The following is an 11,951-nucleotide window of genomic DNA, read 5'->3' as shown; positions in this document are numbered from 1 at the left end:
CATATCCCTTTTGGTGGGAACAGCGAAAGGCAGCTAGGCCTGGGAACACAGCTGTTGTGCAAGTCTCAACTCCTGTCGGGGGTAGCTGGTGGGCAAAATTCCCTTTCTTTTTAAACCAGGCCTCAGCTAAATGTCTCTTTGGCTGCCAGTTTTCCTGTCCAAATCAAACTTCCAATTTTTACGCATGCAGCTAGAATGCTGATTCTAAGTTTAAAACTATGACATTTAAACAATTGCAACCTATGTGACACTCAAAAGTAGGTCACTCATTTCTTTTAAACATTTCGATTTTTAGTGTCTTTCAGTCCAAATTTACTTAAACTGCTGAAATCGACATCTCAGCCAGTTTTGCTATGAAAATTATTTTAGGCTCATCCTCTTTCCTGATTTTGTATGCCCACAAGACTTTATTCTGTCAAATGTCTGCTGGTGTTCAGTGAGATTGTTGGATATTCTGCAATGTTTGAAATGGGCATTCTGAGCTTGCCTTCAGAGAAACAAAGGGTGATTTTTAAAGTGCTTTCTAGCGAACAGGCACTGCTGTTTTTCTCTTTGGCACCCCATTTCACTCATGGCTCTTCTGACCCAGCACACCCGCACCAGGGGGTGGAAGTCAGGCGACCATTTTGGTGTGCGCACAAACTGCGCGGTTTTCATAGATTCTGGCGCACATGTGGGCTTTTTCGGCCATCTTGGATTTCCTAAACCCACAGCACCAAATGTTGTAGCATAATAGTCCAAACGTGGGTCAGAACACCCAACAACACTGTAAAAGTCCTGGACCACGGCCTGCCTTTCTGCGGGGGTTCTGGGCATGTATATGTGCCTGCGGACTGAAGGGCGCGCAGTCATGATTGCCAACACCTGGTGTAGGCAGCGTGACTGCGTGGGCTGTGAGACACCCCCAATTGTGGGAGTTGTCCGCTGAAATGACCCAGTGGCCAAAAAATGCAAAACATTGAGCACCTTTTCCAAGGGCTCAGTGCTTGGGAGCACAAGGCGGGTGATGTGAGTTCATCCTCCCACTCTGTGACCAGGTCTAGGATGATACGAGGTGGAAACCTATACCTGCCATAGACCTGGTCATCAGGCATCCCAAAAAAATGTGGTGCCTGGCTATTCTCCTCCTCCTGCGGTGTCCCACGATCAGTGCTGCGAGAAATGGGACATTCATCATAGCTGTACATACGTGTTTGTTGTTTGCGCGCACTTTTAGTATTTAGTATTTATTTGTTTATAGTGCGCACCTAACCCGGGGGTAGCAGGGCGCAAAGGCATCAAGAGGATTGCAAAGCTTGTTACATACAGAGGATGACGTCCAGCTGAGGTTACATTGCTGGATCATCAACCACACAGACAGAGGTGAGGAATGAATTTACAAGAAGGATAGTATACAAGATAAGGTCATAGCAGGAATTGTAATTAAAAGGTCAATAGACCACCTAGGTGATCAGATTTACAGTCATGGTAGTGTAGCGCAGCAGGCATTATATATCATGTTCCTTGAGCCACTGAATGGTCTTAGATCTGAATTGGCAGTAAGGGAGGTCTTCCCTGCAGGGAGGTGGTAGGGAATTCCAAAATTGCACTGCTTTAACGGGAAAGCTATTCCCTCCAGCCATAGTACGTTTAAATCTAGGCACGAGGAGGAGATTGGAGTTAGCCATTCTGGTCGGTCTGGGGAGAGGTGGTCTAGCGAATTTAGCTATCAGGTATTGAGGGGCAGTTTGGTGTAGGCATTTGTGGGTTAAAGAGACAGATTTAAGGAAGATTTTGTCTTTGGTAGATAGCCAGTTGACAGATCTTCTAGTCTCAGAGATATGGGCTTTTTTCGGGATGCTAAGGGCAGCTCTTAGTGCATTGTTCTGTAAGATTTGGATTTTGTTTGTGATGTATTTGTTACAGACTACATATAGCGCATTGCAATAGTCCAGTTTGGACAGGATTAGAGCCATGGCTAGTGTGATGCAGTTCGACGGTGAGAGGAATGGTTTGGCTGCTCTGATAAGTTTGCAGGTGTAGGATGTGGCTGATGCCATAGCGTTAACTTGCTTTTTGAAGGTAAGAGTCGAATCCAGGTAGAAGCCAAGGGTTTTGACCTCCTTACAGGGATATTGTTATTATCGATTACAAAAGAGGAGAAGATTTGGTCTAGTTTGGTGATATTTTGGGCGGATCCTAGGATGAGGAGTTCTGTTTTGTCATCATTCAGGCATAGACCATGTAGGGCCATCCATGCCTGGATGATGAGGTAAATTTTGTTAACGAAGGCCAAATCCTTATCACAATCCCCCGTCAGCGGGATGAGGATATGGGTATCATCGGCGTAGTTGGTGTAGGTGATACCCAGACCGTCTAGATCATCAAAAAGGGTCTTCGTGAAGATGTTGTATAAGGTCGGGGAGACGCACGATCCCTGGGGCACACCGCAAGTAATAGACGAGGGGTCGGCTGCTGCCAGAGTGGAGAAGACTCTCATCGTGTGGTTATTAAGGAAGGATTGGATCCAACCGGTTGCCTCTTGAGAAAAGTGGGCTGCTTTTTGAAGGTGGTTGCATAGGATCTCGTGGTCGACCAGATCAAAGGTGTCTGAGAGGTCAAGGAGTAGTAGGAGTGCAGTCTTACCCTTGTCTCTCAGCTCATCTATCTGTGCCTTGAGGTCTATGAGTGCGGTTTCAGTACCGTGTTGAGGCCTGAAGCCTGATTGACGGACTCCAAGGAGGTGGAAGTGTTCAAGGTAATGTTGGATTTGTTGGTAAGTTATTTTGTCGAGGATTTTAAGTAGGAATGGTACTGTGGTAATGGGGCGATAGTTTGTAGGGGTGGCAGGGTCTAAGTTAGGTTTTTTAAGAAGAGGGAGGACCCAGGATTGTTTCAGGTTGTTAGCTATGGTGCCTGAAGTGAATGACGCATTTATTAGTTTGGTAATAAACGGTGCGAGATCATGAGCAGCTTCCTTTATGAGTTGTGCAGGGCATAGGTCTCCATGGCAGTTCGAGGGCTTGAGGGTGAGGATGACATTTTCAACCTCTTTAGAAGTTACTTTATGGAAGTTGAAATGGGGAATAGGCGCAGGAGTGTGTGATCCAGTGGCGTGTGTCATTTTAGGGATCAGGCTGCTGGGCTTGGTGGACACGAGGATGGAGTCTTTTTAATATTAATCTTGGTCTTCAGGGATGTTATTTTGTTGGCTAAGGCATTTTGTATACCCGTGCACCAGTTTTTATCCTTGAGGCACGAGTCAGGTACTTGGGTAGGTGATTCAGCCTCTTTTAGTATTGTAAAGAGCTCCCTAGTGTTGGATTTGGCTTGTGAAATTCGAATGCTGTATGACATTTGTTTGGCCAAAATGATTTCTTTTTTGTATTGAGAGGCTAGTATACTCAAGTTTTTCTTGTTCTCTGAAGGATGGGATCTCCAGAGTTTTTCACAACATCGTTTTTCCTGTCTGAGGGATTTGAGGCGGCGGGAGAACCAGGTGTTAATGTGTTTTCGGGGTTTGCTCTTTCTGAATTTCAGGGGGGCTATGTCGTCAAGAGAAGTGAGCATGACTTTATTGTATAAGTCTACCGTCATAAAGGGATCAGTATGATCTGGGATGGCATTCAGAGTTGGTAAGATCAGTGGCGATGTTCTTTTTGTTTCTAGTCTGGACAGCTGGGGCTATGCTATCTGATTGCACTGATGTCGCCTCTAGGGTGAACGAGATCAAGTAGTGATCAGTCCAGAGCTGCGGTAGGATAGCTGAAACTAGGACTGGGCAGTTATGCACAGCTAACCAGTCCCGAGTTCTGCCTTTAGTATGGGTAGATTCTGAAATCTTCTGAATAAATCCTAGTTCCTCTAAGGTATTATTAATAGTTGCGGCGTTGACATCTGAAGGGTCATTGAGACCAAGGTTAAAGTCTCCTAATATGATGCTTTGTGTGGCAGTCTTAAGGTTATTTGATAGTATATTTCAGAGGTCTTCTTCAAAAGAACCTAACGGTCCTGGTGGTCGGTAAATGAGGTGGATGGAAATGGACTGTGTATTAGCTAAGGTAAGCTTAGCGATTAGGGATTCACATGAATCTATGTTGACATGAGGCAAGATTGTCAATGAGAGATTAGATTTGACTATAATGGCAAGACCTCCGCTTCGAGAGGTGGTACGATCGAGTCTTAGTAGCGTATAGTCATCTGGTATGGCTAGCATAATTGCAGGACCTGCTGTAGGATGGAGCCATGATTCCGTGATAGCTAAGAAATCCAGACCTTCGTTACCATAGAACGTGCGTTTATAAGTGCTCCCTTGGTCCCAGATTGTACTGGTGTTGGTGTGGGAGGCGAGCTTTTAGGGATGGTATTGGTAGGCTCACGGAAGAGTCTGCTGTTCAGTTGCAGAGGGTGCTGAGAGAGGTTACTAGTGATGGCCTTAGTATAGGATGTTCTAGATAGTGGGTCATATAGTCTGGGGAGTCTGGCCCGTAGTTTGAGGTTTCTTTGAAGGACAGTGCAAGGTGAGGTAATCATATCAGTTGGTTTAGGTGTTGGCTCCTGTGGAAGTGAATTAGGTGGCATGGTGGGGTTTTGGGTGCTCATAATATAGAGTAGTGATCTAAGCAGAGCAGTGTAGAGCATCGGGAGATACATTATCTGGGTGGGATAGGGCTGGTGCGGTAAGACTGCAGGTAATTAACATAAGGTGCAGCGTCTAAAACTGAGTGTAGCCCTAGTGAAACGCAGCAGTTGAATAGCATGGGTAGAGTTACCCCTAGAGTCAGTTAAAGTACCAATAGTATCACATCTAGATTCGACTTTAGCGCTAGTGACTGAGACAAGCAGTAAAAAGGCATAAAAAGTGTTACCCCTAGAATCAGTTGTAGCATCAATAATATCACATCTAGATTCGACTTTAGCACTAGTAGCTGAGACAGAGCAGTTAAAAGGCCTAGGTGATAGCACACCTTATTCTCTTATGGCCTAGAATCAGTTGTAACATCAATAATATCACATCTAGATTCGACTTTAGCACTAGTGACTGAGACACAGCAGTTAAAAGGCATAAAAAGTGTTACCCCTAGAATCAGTTATAGCATCAATAATATCACATCTAGATTCGACTTTAGCACTAGTGGCTGAGACAGAGCAGTTAAAAGGCCTAGGTGATATCATACCTTATTTTCTTATGGCCTAGAATCAGTTGTAGCATCAATAATATCACATCTAGATTCGACCTTAGCACTAGTGACTGAGACACAGCAGTTAAAAGGCATAAAAAGTGTTACCCCTAGAATCAGTTATAGCATCAATAATATCACATCTAGATTCGACTTTAGCACTGGTGGCTGAGACAGAGCAGTTAAAAGGCATAGGTGATATCATACCTTATTCTCTTATGGCGCTATGACATACGCTATGACATACAGTATAGTGGTACATATGCATATAGTAAGGAATAGTCAGATTATAGTTGTAGTGCAAATGCATATATAGAGGCCATGCAGAAACAGAGCAACGTGGTGCAGCATACCGTGCTGGTCATGGGGCAAAGTCAGGTGATGGCCCTTGGGTTGTGAGAGGCTTTAGAGTGCCCTGTGTGTTGACACATAGAAGTGCACAGGTGTATTGGGGGCGTCTCGGAGCGGTAGAGGTGCAGAGAAGAGAAGAGGAGATAGGGTCATCCGGCTGGAGTATGCACCTTAGGTTGTCTAGGCTGTTGTTAGGGCTAGCAGGGTAGCGTTATGGGCGATTGGTTGGTCGCATGTGCAGCCTAAATGTGTATGGGCCTTGTAGCGTTCTACAGAGAACGCTAGGTGCACTTACCAGTAGGCGTTCAATAAGTCTGTGAAGAAACGGGCAGCGTTTATGGCTCCTTCGGCTCCCGACAGTCTCCGGACAGGAAGCCTTGTGGTCTGCTTTAGGGGCGTGCCGGCGTTCGCCTGCCGGCGAATAGGATCGCAATAAGAATGGATGATGGGCCAATCAGACCAGGCCTTTTATACTGCGCAGGGACGCTTCCGTCTGCCTTCGTGTGGCGGACGTGTTTACGCCTGTGCGTGTCTTTTGGCGTGCGTGGGTTTCCCCTATTCGATTCCATGAATATGTGTAGTTCGCGAGCGTGTGTGCGTTCTGTGTATTTCCCAGCAGTACTTCCCCAGTTACACCCTTATTTTCACGTGTTGTTCCCCATTCGGCGTGTTCCGCCCCCTTTTTGGTGTGTGCGCTACATGTTGTGCGCTTTCGCTGTGCGTGCCGCGCCCGACGTTTGGGATGACGCAGTGATGTGATTTAGCGCATATCCCAGGAAAAACACGAGCAGGGCCTACCATGAATGGCATGCGTGCGCTAGCTTTTTCAAGCTTGTGCCAGTTTGCGCTACAAATTTCGGCGCACATTTATTCCATGAATTATAATGCATTCCATCCATAGAACGTTAAACTCCATCTTACACTAACCTCATGACAAGTGGCATTGCATGGCAGATGCGGCAGCTGATGTCACATACAGGGCATGTGCTATGAATTTATTCCCGATAACGTAAGAAATTATAGTAACATAAATGGCAAATGGGGACCACTGCGGTTTGCACATTTTCCAAATGTAAGTTGCGCACCACCAAAAAAGAAAAACCAGTAATAAATGAAGTATGGTGAAATCCGGATGTCATTACAATTAGTTCAATTTAACATGTGAATAAACCATTCCTTCAAATGCTATAACTTGCTGCATCCTTTAATGTTTATGATTTTCAAATAAATTAATATTACTTAAGACTGTTTGTTTGTTTATTTGTCTGTTTATTTTATTTAGTATAGCGCTCCAGACCCAGGGGTAAATGGGCGCTTGAGGACAAGTTGCAAAGTTACAGTATACAAGCAGTTATACAATTGTGGCGGAAATATGCCATATATGGTATGTACAGGCAGGTAGTAGGGAGCATTTCAGATTAAGTACAATATATACAACAAGAATTGAGCTTATTCTATCTAAGGGTTTCCTTCTCCAGTAGCCAGCTAATGACTAGTTTTCTGAACAATTGGAAGGATTTGACCAGTTTAATATTCAGTGGCAAGGTGTTCCAAAGTTGAGGGGCGAGGACAGTGAAGCTCGAGCCTCCTGCTCTTTTGGCGGTGAATCTGGGCACGATGAGGCTGAGGGTATTAGATGATCTGGTGACTCTTGTGTTGGGTTTAAGAGTGAGTTTGTTACTCAAGTATTGGGGGGCTAGGTTGTTTAAGGCTTTGTAGGTGAGGCAAAGGGTTTTTAGGTCAATTTTCTGCTGAATGGATAACCATTTGCAAGATATTCTTGTGTGGGAAATGTGCTCCCTCTTGGGAATATTTAGAGCTGCTCTCAGCACATTATTTTGGAGGATCTGAAGTTTCTTGATTATAGCTTGGTTGGCACCAAGTAGAGGCTGTTACAGTAGTCAAGCTTTGATTGTATAAGGGCTCTCGCCAGAATAAGGCAACTGTTTGTAGATAGGAACGGTCTACAGGCCCTGATTAATTTTCCCGTGTAGGCGGTGGCTGAGGCAGTCATATTGACTTGTTTGGTGAGGTTGGTATTGGCGTCCAGGTAGAAGCCTAACGTTTTCACATTCTTCACAACTGGGATGATGTTACCATCTATGGTGAAGTTCGAAGAATCGGGGATGAGTTTCTGTAGATTATTGGGGGACCCGACTAGGAGGAGCTCAGTCTTCTCATCATTCAGACAGAGGCCATGTGTGGCCATCCATGCCTGAATGATGGTGAAGATTTCGTTAATCCTAGTGGCGTCAGTGTTGTAGTTACCAGAGATGGTGAGGAGTATCTGGGTGTCATCTGCGTAGTTGGTGTAGGTGACACCCAGATGGTCCAGTTTATCGAAGAGGGGCTTCGTAAAGATGTTATAGAGGGTAGGGGAGATGCAGGAACCTTGTGGGACACTACAGGTGATGAGGATGGGGTCAGCTGCAGCCACAGAAGAAAAGACCCTCATGGTTCTGTTGGCTAGGAAGGATTGAATCCACATGACAGCAGGGGGGGGGCGAAGTGGGCAGCAGAAGAGAGGTGGTTGCAAAGTATTTTGTGGTCAACCAAGTCAAAGACTGCTGAGAGGTCTAGGAGGAGTAGGATAGCTGCTTTGTTTTTGTCCTTGATGTCATCAATCTGGCTTTTAAGGTCAACAAGGGCAGTTTCCGTTCCATGTTGAGGGCGAAAGCCAGATTGAGGTAGGCCCAGCAGTTGATTAGACTCCAAGTAATCCTGGATTTGCAGATAGGCAACTCTGTCGAGGATTTTTAGGAGGAAGGGGACCGTGGTAATAGGCCTGTAATTGGTGGGAATGGCTGGGTCAAGAGACTGTTTTTTTAGGAGAGGGAGAACCCAAGACTGTTTTAGGTTGTTAGGTACAAAATTATTTGAGAAGGATAGGTTTACTAGTTTGGAGATAAATGGGGCGAGGTCTCGCGCCGCGTCTTTGATTATCTGTGCGGAGCAGCTGTCCCCTTTACAATTTGAAGGTTTGAGGGATGCTATGATTTTTTGAATTTCGGGTATAGCGACCGGTTTAAATGTAAAGTCGGAGGTATTGCTAGTATGGGTGGGTGTGCTAGGTGTGAAGGCGTTGCTATTTGATAGTTGTAATCTTTTGGATTCGATTTTGTTTTGAAGACCAGTGATTTTGTTAGCTAAGGCATTTTGGATGCTGGTGCACCATGCCTTGTCCTTCACGCAGGTATCGGTTGGAGGATTCGGATTTTCTAATTCCTTCAGGATGGTGAAGAGTTCTTTAGCAGAGGATTGGGCATTGTTTATTCTGACATTATAGGCTTCTTTTTTAGTCCGGATTATCTCCTTCTTTTAGTGGGCCGAAATGGTCGTAAGATTAGCTTTATCTGCAGAGGGGTTAGTTTTCCATAGGGTTTCCAACTTGGCTTTCTTTTTTCTAAGAGTTTTAAGTTCCGGTGTGTACCAAGGGTTCAAGTGAGCTATAGGCTTACATTTGCGTTGCTTTAATGGGGCAACGGCATCAATAGTGCTAGTTAGGGCATCATTGTGGGAGTCGACCAGAAGGTTATGGTCGGCGGTAGCTGGGATTGTGTTAAGAAGGGGGAGGATAAGTGGTGTTAGGGTCTCTGAGGTGATGTTTCGCTTGTTTCTCGTCAGGCAGGCTGGTACATAAGGGCGCTGTTTAAGGTTATGATTGTTTTGGTAGATGTCAAATAATATGAGGAAGTGGTCAGTCCCTATAAGAGGTTGTGGGGCTTTGCAGGTGATATTACAGTTATGGGCTGCGACCCAGACAATAGTTCTGACTTTCTGGTGGGTAGGTAAAGTAACGACTTGGGTGAAATCGTGCTCAGATAAGGCGTTAGCCAGGGAGGCAGAAGGAGAGTCGTTAGGGTCATTGAGCCCTAGGTTAAAGTCTCCTAAAATTATATTTTGGGAGTAGGGCTTGGAATTCTCTGCTATGAGAGAGGTAATGTCTTCCTCGAAGGAGCCTGTGGGGCCGGGGGGGCCTGTATATGAGTTGCAGGGTAATGGTGCTCTTATTATTAGATGCCAGCAGGCCAACCTTTATTTTCCATAAGTTGAGTTATTGCAATAAAACAACTAAGGGATTAATGTACATGCATTCAAATGCTTTCAACGGTATTGTGAGACCAATTGTATTCTTTGTATTTCAGTACAAGTAACTCTGCAAATAGAATATTGAAAATAAAATGACGTGCCAAAATGCAGATAAAGAAAAAAGGATGGGACACATTCTTCAGACATCACATCTTGTATGAACTAACTTGAGATATCTAGCATTTTTGCATATTGAATATTGATAAAGTGTGCATATTCCAAAAAACAAAAGAACAAGAATATATATATTTATGTTCATTAAAAAAAACTTTAGCTATGGGACAGTAAATGTGATCAGATTTAACGCAATAAAACCCTTCAAATTCAGCAGATGTGGGAAGTTATGATCATCTTAACTCGGCGTCCCCCATTGATGACACATAGGATCTAATCATGTGTTATTCATATAGCGCTTACACCTAAGCACTTTACATAGAACACATATACATGCAATATCACCCAACCGGAGTTAGCACTCATTTATCAACCTTTTGTTAGTCATTGTGAATCGCATCAGTTATGTATGTGCTCATGTGCTTTGCAACAGAGGGAGGCTGAGTTAAGAGGATCATCGTTTCCCACATCCACTGAATTTCATGGGTTTTGTTGCGTTAAATCTGACCTCCTCAACTGTCCCTTAACTAAAGTTTTTCAATGAATTTAAAGGGTTTTGTTATACCATAGTTTATTCAAGCGCCACTAGCCACGGCCGTCCACCATCGCCACTCTACATGAGGCACCAATTGGGTTCTTTAGGGACTATTAGCCATGGCCTTTTGCCGTGGCCAATGAGCACAGCCACTGACCGTGCCCACTGTATATTTTAATACACTAGGTTTCTTTCAATCCCACTCGCCATGGCCAGTGGCCACGGCCATCGTCCACGACTTCTGCACATGTTGCAACAATAGGTTTCTTTGCGGCCTACTGGCGAGGGCCACTGGCACAAAAACCCATTTTCCATTTAGTAGATAATTACAGCAACAATAATTAGCACGATAATCGTGCTGTAATTACCGCTATAACGCACGGTTTTAGTCTGTGATGCTTTTTGTCCCACTGTTATTATTACTGCAGTAATTATCGGGATATTCCTTGGAAATTAGAAAAAGTTCAAACCATGACTGGCTCGCCAGACCACCCCAATTCCCCAACTTCACATGATGTCCTCTTTCCCCCTCCCCATCTCATCCTTTTTCCACCTTGAAGCAGCTTTTATTTAAACATTTCTTTCTCGCATTGTCACAGCAATCATTGCAATAATCGCACGCATTGAGCTGAAAAGCATCTGCTGCAAAGCACCATGGGAAAAATGATTTATTTATTGTTTATTTATACAGAGCTTATACACAGGTGAAGTGCTTCGAAGCACTTCAAGGCGGGAAGGGAACACGGGAATACAGTAATCATTCTTCGGCCTTGAAGATTCTGAATGATCTTCTAGACAGAAGAAACTAGAGTACTAGGCCTGACGACATTTCTCCTAGTGCAAGTAAATGAAGTGTTACAGTTGCGACCAAGCTCCGGAGGGGGAAGGGAAACGGTGAGGGTGGCGCGGGGGACAGTACAAACTGGTGCTATTATATTTAGGTAATGCATACGTACAGATGGGACTGCATGGACGGCAGGGGGCGAGCGGGAACAAAGAAACCTGGTTAGGGGCCTAGGTTACCCCGCTCATGGAGTGTAAGCTGAGAGTGCAGTAATGCTGAAAAAAGTGCAGCAGCCCGGAGGCAAGCGCAAAAGACTAGCGAGGGAGCCTGGGACCTGTATGCTCTGGAGGGGGAACTAGAGGTTCAGAGGTGAACCAAAATCTATAATTTTGGGAGAAGGTGGCAGCCCCATCCCCATCAAATATTTTAAAAACTACTGGACCGAATAGCCTCAGACCCCTGCTAGAAATCGGGTCATCGCTTCGTGCCCAAGTTGTTTCTTATTTGACCCAATTTCGTCCAGCGGTTTTTGCCCATTGCAGACATTTTGACTTTTTCTCTATGGGAAAATGAAAGGGAGTAGACCAAAAACAAAAGTTTTGGTTTTCATAAAAACGTTTTCGATTTTTAACTAATCTTTCCCAAAATGTCCAGTCTGGAAGTCCTGTCACAAACCTTTGTTTGCAAAATATGAGCAGAATCCGTCCTGCAAGTCAAAAGCTATTAGCAATTCGATTTTGGGGTTTTCTATGGAACTAGCTATGCACGTTAACTGTAGTGCGCGACCGCCGCACTATAATATATATAATAATATAATAAGAAGGCACAATAACAAACATTTAATAACAGTTATCTAACTTAAAGAACTAGGCTACATGAACAATAGTGCTTTGAGACATCAGCCCAGCTCCCCACCTCC

Source organism: Ambystoma mexicanum, chromosome 6q (genome assembly GCF_040938575.1).
Source record: "Ambystoma mexicanum isolate Mex_15411 chromosome 6q, UKY_AmexF1_1, whole genome shotgun sequence".
Lineage (NCBI taxonomy): Eukaryota > Metazoa > Chordata > Amphibia > Caudata > Ambystomatidae > Ambystoma > Ambystoma mexicanum.
The sequence above is the reverse complement of the archived record's forward strand: the minus strand, read 5'-3'. Positions refer to the sequence as shown.